Source organism: Triturus cristatus, chromosome 7, assembly GCF_964204655.1.
Source record: "Triturus cristatus chromosome 7, aTriCri1.1, whole genome shotgun sequence".
NCBI lineage: Eukaryota > Metazoa > Chordata > Amphibia > Caudata > Salamandridae > Triturus > Triturus cristatus.
The window spans coordinates 1,034,664,465-1,034,677,090 of NC_140590.1; positions in this window are offsets into that span (position 1 = coordinate 1,034,664,465).

A 12,626-nucleotide genomic window follows, 5' to 3' on the forward strand; every position below is an offset into this window, starting at 1 on the left:
AATGGCTGCATTTCTTGGCACGTGTTTCTGGGTTCTTGTCTGTCCTCAGCAGATGGTGTGTTGTAGGGTATTACCGTCCATCTCACAGCATTGCAGTTGGGCCCATGTGGGCCACGATACAGTTCGTTTTCAGAGTCGTCTTGGCACGCAAACAATTGCAAATAAGTTATCATAGAGTGCACTATGTTCAAGATGTTCGGTACAGGTTTAACTCACAAGAAGCTACAACGCTTGTGGCCAATGCGCGTGCCTCACTCTGCCTGGAGTCTGCTTTAGAGAGGATATGGTCCTTCTCCCTAAATGCCTAAAAATACCGTAATTGTCTCTGCCTTTTTAGTTGCAGTTTTATATAGTGGAACTCGACCCCCAGGTATTGGAGGCGGAACCTTTACATGAGCAATAGGATTAGATTACACAAGGACACATTCATTGTTGTCCCCAGGCTTGCTGAGTATGGCCTCGGCTGATACAGACATGCGCCCAGAAGTCCGTGCTTTGTGATAGCGCACTTTCTCCTTAGTAGCTCTGGTCAGACTGAAAGCCACCTTTTTTTCTCATCCAGGCTACATTCTATAGTATTTCCACTCGCAATTAATGACGCAGAATAAACCCCCAGATCCAATGGTTATGGTTAAACTGAAAGATTCCGGGTTTTCTTTATTTTTCTCCTGCTCTGAGTGATTGTCACGCCAGACAACAAAAAAGTGAAAATTCTTGCTGAGGGGTTGAATAGAAATGGGCACGGTTGCGACAAAATCTCTGCAGATATTTTTTTATTTTAGTCACCATGCAAAAATAATGACCGTGCTACCTGGTAATTAGTCTAATAGTTGCCACAGTCCTAATTGTTGTTAAGAAGCGGAGCCTTCCCTGAAGGCCATGCTTCCACAACCTATTCGTTTTCCTTCTGATTGCACAGTATGGTCTCGGCGCCCTGCTTCTCTGATGTTGTATTGTGCGCCCTGCTTCTCTGATGTTGTATTGTCTAGGCACCCTGCTTCTCTGATGTAGTATTGTCCAGGTGCCCGACTTCTCTGATGTTGTATTGTGCGCCCTGCTTCTCTGATGTTGTATTGTCTAGGCGCCCTGCTTCTCTGATGTTGTATTGTGTGCCCTGCTTCTCTGATGTTGTATTGTCTAGGCGCCCTGCTTCTCTGATGTTGCATTGTCTAGGCGCCCTGCTTCCCTGATGTTGTATTGTCTAGGCGCCCTGCTTCTTGTGATTTTGTACTGTCTAGGTGCCCTACTTTTCTAGATGTTGTATTGTCTAGGCGTCCTGCTTACCTGATGTTGTATTGTCTAGGCGCCCGGCTTCTCTGATGTTGTATTGTGCGCCCTGCTTCTCTGATGTTGTATTGTGCGCCCTGCTTCTCTGAAGTTGTATCGTCTAGGCGCCCTGCTTCTCTGATGTAGCATTGTCTAGGCGCCCTGCTTCCCTGATGTTGTATTGTGTAGGCGCCCTGCTTCTCTGATATTGTATTGTGTGCCCTGCTTATCTGATGTTGTATTGTCTAGGCACCCTGCTTCTCTGATGTTGTATTGCCTCGGCGCCCTGCTTCTCTGATGTTGTATTGTGCGCCTTGCTTCTCTGATGTTGTATTGTCTAGGCGCCCTGCTTCTCTGATGTTGCATTGTCTAGGCGCCCTGCTTCCCTGATGTTGTATTGTCTAGGCACCCTGCTTCTTGTGATGTTGTACTGTCTAGGCACCCTGCTTTTCTAGATATTGTATTGTCTAGGCACCCTGCTTCCCTGATGTTGTTTTGTCTAGGCGCGCGGCTTCCCTGATGTTGTATCGTGCGCCCTGCTTCTCTGATGTTGTATTGTCTAGGCAGCCTGCTTCTCTGAGGTAGCATTGTCTAGGCGCCCTGCTTCCCTGATGTTGTTTTGTCTAGGCGCCCGGCTTCCCTGATATTGTATCGTGCGCCCTGCTTATCTGATGTTGTATTGTCTAGGCACCCTGCTTCTCTGAGGTAGCATTGTCTAGGCGCCCTGCTTCCCTGATGTTGTATTGTCTAGGCACCCTGCTTCTCTGATGTTGTATTGCCACGGCGCCCTGCTTCTCTGATGTTGTATTGTGCGCCCTGCTTCTCTGATGTTTTATTGTCTAGGCACCCTGCTTCTCTGATATTGTATTGTGCACCCAGCTTCTCTGATGTTGTATTCACTGATTACATTACTGGTGACTTCTGAAATGACATCACTGATGACTGATGAAGATCTGGAAATGGCCAGGAATGTGCTGGTGTTGCCGCTGCAGCACCGCCGAGCATATTGCAAATTTAATTTCCACCGCCCTTTTCATGGCGGTGAGCCTGCCATGAAAAGGGTGACTGACTTGGAAGTAAGGGGGCTGCCACTGCCACTTTTGGGCCTGGAGGGCCAAGCAGGGGGGCACATGTTGTGCTTCCCTGGAATTGCACCCCCATTCCTGCATGGTGTGGCATGCATTCTTCACCATGCAGGAATATGTTGCAGGTGCTGTCACGGCAGTGGTCTGCTGTTAAGGCTCTCCTATAAGCCTAACAGCCCACTGCTGTGACACAGCTGCAGCACCCCCGGCCCACAATGGATTACACTTATAACCCTGAGGATGGGCTCACTACGGGCTTGGCAGTCCTTCTGTTGGATCGGTGGTGGCAGGCCGACAGGAGGACCATCAAACTCGTAATAAGGTCCTAAGTGTAATCCCTTTGCTTACTTTTCACAAAATAGGTCTGGGAGATAATATCAGATATACGGGAGAAAGATTAGCGAGGTAGGGGAGATAGGTAAGGTAGAGAAAGAAAGGTGAGGTAGCCAGGAAGACAGCGTGATAAAACTAGGAAGAGGAAAGAAAAAGGGAAGGAGGAATATATTGGGAGGTAGACAGTCAAATGTGGGAATATGGTTCATGTGAGAGTGAGAAGACATTAAGAAGGGTCATAGCACTGCTGGTTCCAGTGACGCTATCTGAAGTTGAGGAACTGAGAAGAGGGAACTGTGTATGTGGTATTGTTATTGGCTCTTTTTTTGGAGGGTTTGTAGGTCTGCATCATCTTGCAAGTGACTTCAGAGATCACAGTAGTTCATGAAGGAATTTTGAGACAGAAGTTTACCTATCCATGGTCCTCACTGACAAAAAAGAGTTCAATTAATTTGCAGAGTTATAGAAGAGTGTCTAGAATGGAATGGGACTAAATATTGAACAGAATTGGTATACCACCCAGAGACCAACTGAGTGCTTGAGCACTTGCAACTCACTCTTATGGGGTGTGTACTGTACAAGCACCTGTCACAGTGGAAAAGTGCTAAGAAAAGAGTGCAAAAGTATTGGCAAAAAACTATAGAGTTGCAAGTGTAATAACCACATATCAAACATCCTCTGAGGTGCGCAAGTGGGGAGGAGGGGAACTGCCGTCAATTCAGCACCGTTTCTCCCCTTGAATTCTGGTAGATGCTAATCATAGTGTTTATAAATTACAAGTTGAAGAATGTTTGTGTTGGAAAGGCGTTCGCCGGAGGGGGGTTCGATGCCCGTCTTGCCCACCCCTTTGACCCACCTCTCCCACGTAGGCCGAACTAGGCGCGCACACCCTGATATACACTACGAACAGAGTGACACCACACGTATTCTTTGTAGGACGATATGTTCTTTTATCGATGATTTTCAAGGGATCTTTATGATCCAAGATGCAAGTAGTACAGCAGTGGCACAAAGTACCACAAATTGGTCGTGTGGAATGGGGGTAGCGGGACAGTCTTTCAAGATAGTGTCTCTGCGAAATACCCTGCGGATAGCTCACAATCCTCGAGCTGGAGGGTGTCGATTCTCTGGGCGATCTCTTACCGAGTCGTCCTCAAGGGGAGCGCCGCGAGTCTCTCAGCAGGCACAGGTGGTCGGAGTTCGGGAGCCGCGATTCCATCAGCAGGGCTCAGATGGTTCAATAGCTGGGGGCCGCGAGTCACTCAGCAGGCCCAGGTGGTTCAGTGCTCGGGAGCCGCGACCTCGTCAGCAGGGCTCAGATGGTTCAATAGCAAGAGGCCGCGAGTCACTCAGCAGGCCCAGGTGACTTCAGCGTTCAGGAGCCGCGACAGCGTCAGCAGGCTCGGATGGTTCCAGGTCTTCTCTACTTTCGTTTCTCCGGCACCCCTTGTTATACTCCGCTTGCTCTTTGAAGTCCGGGGTCCTCGCGGAGGGGGGACTGGGGTGACGGAGGGGGTTCGGCGGGATTTCCTGCCGCTCACTTCTTTGGTCTTTTCAGGTGGGTCTGGGAGGGACCCCAGACGCTCGGCAGGGGAGGCGCCTGCTCCCCAGGGGCCTGGTGGCCGATCGAGTCTTCCCGGGGAAGGCGACCCGAGGTGTGACTGGGCTGGCGCCTTTGGGTCTGGCTCGAGGGTTCCCGCTCCCTCGGTCGGACATGCGTGGTAGGGTGTCGAGTCTGTCAGGGCTCTGGCCGGCCCTCGGATCTGGGTGGCTGGGGCGGCCGGAGTCGGAGATGTCGTGTCTTGAGGGTGGTTGCAGGTTGGCTGGATGATTGGGAGGGCAACGCCGTGAGGCCAGTCTCACACGCGTCCCCCCCAGCTGAAAGGCGTGGAGAACTACCCATCCACTGGGGGATTCTCCTCGCCGAAGCGGAAGAACCGGGACAGGCCGTCGGCGTTGGCATGATCCGCCCCGGGGCGATGTTCGACAGTGAAATCCATCCCTTGGAGAGAGATGGACCATCGTAGTAGCTTGGGGTTCTCCCCCTCATCTGCATTAGCCACCGCAAGGGCCGGTGGTCCGTCTGTACTCGGAAATGGGTTCTGAACAAGTAGGGCCGTAGTTTCTTGAGGGCCCAGTCTACGGCAAAGGTCTCTCGTTCTATAGTACTCCAACGCTGCTCTCGAGGCAGCAGCCTTCGGCTGATGAAGGCTATGGGCTGATCGATGCCCTTGTCATCGAACTGCGAGAGGACGGCCCGATGCCGTGTTCGGATGCGTCGGTCTGGACCACAAACTCTTGGGAGTAGTCGGGGGCCTTGAGTACGGGGGCGGTGCACATGGCGGTTTTCAAGGCGTCGAACGCCTGCTGGCACGGGGTGGTCCACTGCACCTTCTTCGGAAGCTTTTTGGAGGTCAACTCCGTGAGGGGCCCCGCGATACTACCATAGTTTTTAATGAACCTCCGGTAGTACCCTGTAAGGCCCAGGAAGGCCCGGACCTCCGTCTGTGTGGTGGGGGGCTCCCAGGACTTGATGGCGTCGATCTTCGGTTGGAGGGGGGCGACCTGGCCGCTGCCCACCTGATGCCCCAGGTAGACCACGGAGCCTTGCCCGAGCTGGCATTTGCTGGCTTTCACTGTTAGGCCGGCTTGGCGCAGGGCCATGAGTACTTGTCGGAGGTTCTGGAGATGCTCGTGCCATTGAGAGCTGAATACGGCGATGTCGTCAAGGTATGCTGCGCTGAACTCCTCGAGTCAGGCCAGGACCTTGTTCACCATCCGCTGGAACGTGGCCGGGGCGTTCTTCATCCCGAACGGCATGACTCTGAAGTGGTAGTGGCCATTTGGTGTGGAGAAGGCAGAGCGTTCTTTCGCTCCCTCCGTGAGAGCAATCTGTCAGTATCCGCAGGTCAGGTCGAAAGTGCTGAGGAACCGGGCGGCCCCCAGGCGGTCGATGAGCTCGTCGGCGCGGGGGATAGGGTGAGCGTCTGCTCGGGTGACCACATTGAGCCCCCGGTAGTCCACACAGAATCTTAGTTCGGGGGCGACCCCCGGGGAAGCCGCCTTCGGGACCAGGACCACCGGGCTGGCCCAGGGGCTGTCGGAGGGTTCGATTACTCCAAGGGTGAGCATCTTCTGTACCTCGGTCTTGATGCAGGTGCGGTCAGGCACCCGGTAGGCTCGGTGTCTCACAGGCGGGCTGTCGTCGGTGTCCATGTCGTGGACACACCAGTCGGTGACCCTTGGAATGAGGGAGAAGAGGTCTGCGAATTGTCTGAGCAGCTGGCGGCAGTCGTCGGACTGTTGGGGAGTGAGGGTGGTTGAAAGTCTTACTCCCTCCACGGAGCCATCCAGGTCTTTAGCGCACAGGGGGTCAGGCAGGGGTTCGGTGTCTTCTTCCGCCCCATCATCGGTGGCCAGTAGCAAACTTAATTCCGTTCTCACAAAGTGGGGCTTGAGACGGTTCACGTGGAGGACCCGGAGGGGGTTCCGGGGGGACTGTACATCGACCAGGTACGTGACCTGGCTCTTCCGCTCGATCACCTTGAAGGGACCAGTCCATTTGTCTTGTAGGGCGCAGGGCTTCACCGGGGCCATGACCCAAACCTGCTGGCCCGGCTGGAACTCGACCAGGGTTGCGTTCTGGTCATACCAGCGCTTCATTTCTTCTTGGCTGGCCTCGAGGTTAGCCTCTGCGAGTTCTCTGAACTTCCTCGTCTGGTTGCGGAGCGCCAGGATGTAGCGGAACACATCAGGGGGTGTCCCCCGGGGGCTTGTCTCCCTGCCCTCTTTGACCAGGCTCAGGGGCCCTCGGACGGGATGTCCGTATAGCAGTTCGAAAGGGCTGAACCCCAGAGACTTTTGGGGAACTTCTCGGTATGCGAACAGGAGGCAAGGGAGGAGGACATCCCATTTCCGGCGCAGGGGCTCTTCGAGGCCCAGGATCATTCCCTTTAGGGTACGGTTGAAGCGTTCCACTAGGCCGTTGCCCTGGGGGTGGTAGGGGGTCGTGAACTTATACGTGACTCCGCACTGCTGCCACAGGGACTTCATGTAGCAGGATATAAAGTTAGTGCCGCGATCACTCACAACCCCGCGGGGAAATCCGACACGGGAGAAGATCCCCATGAGAGCTCGGCCCACCACGGGAGCCGTCACGGTGCGGAGGGGGATGGCCTCGGGGTAGCGGGTGGCATGGTCCACCAGGACAAGGATGAATCTGTGGCCCTGGGCGGTCTTCGGATCCAGGGGTCCCACGATGTCGATGCCGACCCGCTCGAACGGGGTACTCACAACGGGGAACGGTTGTAAGGGAGCTTTGCATTTTCCGCCACTCTTCCCACTGCCCTGGCACGTGAGGCAGGATTTGCAGTGTACTTCTACATTCGCTCGCATCTTGGGCCAATAGAAGTGGGTAACCAATCGCTGATATGTCTTGTCTTGGCCTAAGTGTCCTGCCAAGGGTACATCGTGGGCCAGGCCCAGGAGGAAGCTCCGGAAACCCAGGGGTACCACCAGTACCCGGGCTGCGCCTAGCTCGGCGGACTTTTGCTCGCTGTATAGGAGGCCATTGTCCCAATAGATCCAATGGGTTCCGGTTCGGTCACCGGCGGCCTGGGTTTCGGCTTGTTGTCTGAGTCCCACGAGGGAGGGGCAAGTGGCCTGTTCCTGGCAGAATTCTTCCCGGGAGGGCCCCCCCTCACAGCGCCACTGGCCCATCTCGGGCAGTTCTCCGAGCTCAGTCAGGGCCTCCGGGGCGGAAGGTTCTGGCCCTTCTCCCGGGTTAGTGTCTTCTTCTCCCTCCGAAGGAGGGTTGTCCGCTTCTGGTAGAGTGTCCCGGCTCTCGGGGATAGTGTTCGGTAGGAGGGCCTCTCTGCCCTCGGAGAGAGGCAATCGCGCGGTCATGGAGCGCGTGGAGGCGCAGACCCATTCTGGTAGGCCCATCATCTCCAGATGGGCTCTTCGTTCTACTTGCCCCCACGGGGAACTCTCCAGGTCGTTGCCCAGGAGGCAGTCTACGGGCTGTGATGTTCGGACCGCTACCTTCAGTTCTCCGGAGACCCCTCCCCACTCAAAGGGCACCAGCGCCATCTGGCAGAGGCTCTCAGAATTGTCGGAGGATACGACCGGACAGAGGGCACCGGTTAGGATCTGGTCTTCTGAAATTAGGCTGCGGTGGACCGCGGTGACACGCGCCCCGGTGTCGCGGAGGCCCTCGACTCGGTGGCCGTTGATGGTCACCTGCTGTCGGTATTTCTTTGTGTTGGCGGGCAAGGGTGTCCCGGGGACCATTTCTCGATCACCAAGGGAGACCAGGGCCATGGCCGCCGGTTCCCATTCTTCGGAGTCCTCCATCTCTTCCCCCAGAGCCACGGAGGCCATCTGCTGGGCCGGGGGGTTGGTCGTTGTGGTTCGCTGATACTGGGGACACTGGGGGTCATTGGCGTAGTGTCCGGGCCGTTGGCAGCGGAAGCAGGTGACCCTAGCTCGTGGACCTAGCCGTCCTGCGACTCCGGTGCTTGCTGGAGACGGGGCTGAACCCGCCGCTGGTGGGCTGCTGGGGGGGCTGGTTGAGGCCCCCCCGGGGAAGTCTCTTGGTCGGCCGTGGTTCCCTCCGCCCCTCTGGCGGGGGGGGCCTTGACTGTGGCGGCCGTAGTCCCCCACGGGGCCTCGGGTGGCTCGGGTATTCACCCAACGATCAGCCTCAGCGGCCAGCTTCCGAGGGCCGGTGAGTTTGCAGTCCAGGAGATGCTGGCGCAGTTCTACATAGCAATTGGCCGCTAAATGTTCCCAGGCAATCAGATCAAACAGTTCTTCGAAGGTGGAGACCTTGCTGCCCTTGATCCACCCGTCCAAGGCTCGGCTGTAAAAGTTCACGTATTCTACCCACGTGGTGCCCGGTATCTTCTTACAATCTCGGAACCGTTGTCGGTACATTTCGGGGGTGAGTCCATACCGGCCCACGAGGGCTTCCTTCATGTGGCTGTAGGAGTTCATGACCGTGGAGGGCAGATCTAGCAGGGTGTCTCTTCCTTCGCTTAAGAACCGGCCCCATAGGCCAGCCCCCCAATCCTTCTGCGGGACTCGGCGAGAGGTCATGGCGACTTCGTAGGCCTTAAACCACTGCTGGATATCGTCGTTCTTGTAATACTCTTTTACCACATCCTTGGGGATGTGGACTTTGGCTTCCACGGTGGGAGCGGATGGTAGATTCCCGGGTGGCTGTGACTTTTCGTTTTTAGCCCGGCACTCGATCTCCTTCAGGCTGCGTTCATGTTCTAGCTGGAGCTTCTTTTCGTCGTGCTCTCTTTGGCGTCTCTTCTCTTCGAGTTCCCCTTGTAGCCGTAACTGCTCGACGGCCAACTTTTTCTCTGCTAGTTTTATTTCTCCCTCGATTTTTAGTTTTGCCAGTTCAAGTTCGTGGTTGCGGCTTCTCTCTCGGTCCGCTAGCTCCTCGGGGGACAGGTTCCCCTCTGGCCCGTTGTTTCTCGCCGGGATGCTTTGTGGTTCATGGGCAGAGTCTCCTTCCGTTTGGGTCGGGGGCGCCCCCGTCTCGACCCAGGTTTTCAATACTTTCTGGAAGTCTTCCTTTGTGCTTAATCCGGTGGTAGCGATGCCAAGGTCTTTGCAAAACTGTTTTAATTCTCTATGTGTGTAATAGTCCAATTGATCCTCTCGGAACGGTGAGCTTATTTCGGTACCTGCGGCACCCAGGGAGGTTTCTCCTTCCATCTCTGTTTGGTAGTGTGTCAGTCGTTTACTGCACGCTCTCTTTCGGTGTCGGCTCGGATCCCATCGTCTGCCACCAAATGTTGGAAAGGCGTTCGCCGGAGGGGGGTTCGATGCCCGTCTTGCCCACCCCTTTGACCCACCTCTCCCACGTAGGCCGAACTAGGCGCGCACACCCTGATATACACTACGAACAGAGTGACACCACACGTATTCTTTGTAGGACGATATGTTCTTTTATCGATGATTTTCAAGGGATCTTTATGATCCAAGATGCAAGTAGTACAGCAGTGGCACAAAGTACCACAAATCGGTCGTGGGGAATGGGGGTAGCGGGACAGTCTTTCAAGATAGTGTCTCTGCGAAATACCCTGCGGATAGCTCACAATCCTCGAGCTGGAGGGTGTCGATTCTCTGGGCGATCTCTTACCGAGTCGTCCTCAAGGGGAGCGCCGCGAGTCTCTCAGCAGGCACAGGTGGTCGGAGTTCGGGAGCCGCGATTCCGTCAGCAAGGCTCAGATGGTTCAATAGCTGGGGGCCGCGAGTCACTCAGCAGGCCCAGGTGGTTCAGTGCTCGGGAGCCGTGACCTCGTCAGCAGGGCTCAGATGGTTCAATAGCAAGAGGCCGCGAGTCACTCAGCAGGCTCAGGTGACTTCAGCGTTCAGGAGCCGTGACAGCGTCAGCAGGCTCGGATGGTTCCAGGTCTTCTCTACTTTCGTTTCTCCGGCACCCCTTGTTATACTCCGCTTGCTCTTTGAAGTCCGGGGTCCTCGCAGAGGGGGGACTGGGGTGACGGAGGGGGTTCGGCGGGATTTCCTGCCGCTCACTTCTTTGGTCTTTTCAGGTGGGTCTGGGAGGGACCCCAGACGCTTGGCAGGGGAGGCGCCTGCTCCCCAGGGGCCTGGTGGCCGATCGAGTCTTCCCGGGGAAGGCGACCCGAGGTGTGACTGGGCTGGCGCCTTTGGGTCTGGCTCGAGGGTTCCCGCTCCCTCGGTCGGACATGCGTGGTAGGGTGTCGAGTCTGTCAGGGCTCTGGCCGGCCCTCGGATCTGGGTGGCTGGGGCGGCCGGAGTCGGAGATGTCGTGTCTTGAGGGTGGTTGCAGGTTGGCTGGATGATTGGGAGGGCAACGCCGTGAGGCCGGTCTCACAGTTTGCATTACTCAATTGCTGGAGCAGCCCAATGGCTGCATTTCTTGGCACGTGTTTCTGGGTTCTTGTCTGTCCTCAGCAGATGGTGTGTTGTAGGGTATTACCGTCCATCTCACAGCATTGCAGTTGGGCACATGTGGGCCACGATACAGTTCGTTTTCAGAGTCGTCTTGGCACGCAAACAATTGCAAATAAGTTATCATAGAGTGCACTATGTTCAAGATGTTCGGTACAGGTTTAACTCACAAGAAGCTACAACGCTTGTGGCCAATGCGCGTGCCTCACTCTGCCTGGAGTCTGCTTTAGAGAGGATATGGTCCTTCTCCCTAAGGGGCATATTTACAAGCCCCTTGCGTGACTTTTGCGCTGCAGTTGCGTCACTTTTTTGACACAACAGCGGCGCAAACAATGCGGCCTATTTACAACGTGACGCATCTAGGGAGATGCGTCACGTTGTAAAGCCCTGTGTCACATTATACCTGCGTCAGGTATAATGTATGCAGGGTGGGCGTTCCCACGCAGGAAGGCCTCGTAAAAGTGACTCAGTGAAATCTACAAGATTTCACTGCGCCACTTTTAGGACGCCACTGCGTCAAAATCTTACGCCTGCTTCAAGCAGGCGTAAGTAGTGACACAGTGTAGTGGGAATAGGCCTCAACACGCATTGCTGGAGTTGCGTCGTGCTTGCGACACGACTCCAGCAATGCGTGACTTTTCCGCCAACAGATGCGTCAGAATTTCTGACGCATCTGTCAATCCTTGCGCCATAGTGCGCCGTATTGTAAATACGGCGCATCTATGGTGGCGCAAGGGTTTCTAAGGGTGGCGCAGGGAAAGTGACGCATCTGTACAGATGCGTCACTTTCTTGTAAATCTGCCCCTAAATGCCTAAAAATACCGTAATTGTCTCTGCCTTTTTAGTTGCAGTTTTATATAGTGGAACTCGACCCCAGGTATTGGAGGCGTAACACTTTACATGAGCAATATGATTAGATTACACAAGGACACATTCATTGTTGTCCCCAGGCTTGCTGAGTATGGCCTCGGCTGATACAGACATGCGCCCAGAAGTCCGTGCTTTGTGATAGCGCACTGGTGGGTCACATTCTCCTTAATAGCTCTGGTCAATCTGAAAGCCACCTTTTTTTCTCATCCAGGCTACATTCTATAGTATTTCCACTCGCAATTAATGACGCGGAATAAACCCCCAAATCCAATGGTTATGGTTAAACTGAAAGACTCCCGGTTTTCTTTATTTTCCTCCTGCTCTGAGTGATTGTCACGCCAGACCACAAAAAGTCAAAAAAACAGAAAATTCTTGCTGAGGGGTTGAATAGAAATAGGCACGGTCGCAACACAATTTCTGCAGATATTTCTTTATTTTAGTCACCATGCAAAAATAATGACTGTGCTACCTGGTAATTAGTCTAATAGTTGCCACAGTCCTAATTGTTGTTAAGAAGCGGAGCCTTCCCTGGAGGCCATGCTTCCACAACCTATTCGTTTTCCTTCTGATTGCACAGTATGGTCTCGGCGCCCTGCTTCGCTGATGTTTTATTGTGCGCCCTGCTTCTTTGATGTTGTATTGTCTAGGCACCCTGCTTCTCTGATGTAGTATTGTCCAGGTGCCCAACTTCTCTGATGTTGTATTGTGCGCCCTGCTTCTCTGATGTTGTATTGTGCGCCCTGCTTCTCTGATGTTGTATTGTCTAGGTGCCCTGCTTCTCTGATGTTGGATTGTGCGCCCTGCTTCTCTGATGTTGTATTGTCTAGGCGCCCTGCTTCTCTGATGTTTTATTGTCTAGGCGCCCTGCTTCCCTGATGTTGTATTGTCTAGGCGCCCTGCTTCTCGTGATGTTGTACTGTCTAGGCGCCCTGTTTTTCTAGATGTTGTATTGTCTAGGCGCCCTGCTTCCCTGATGTTGTATTGTCTAGGCGCCCTGCTTCTCATGATGTTGTACTGTCTAGGCGCCCTGCTTTTCTAGATGTTGTATTGTCTAGGCGCCCTGCTTCCCTGATGTTGTATTGTGCGCCCTGCTTCTCTGATGTTGTATTTTCTAGA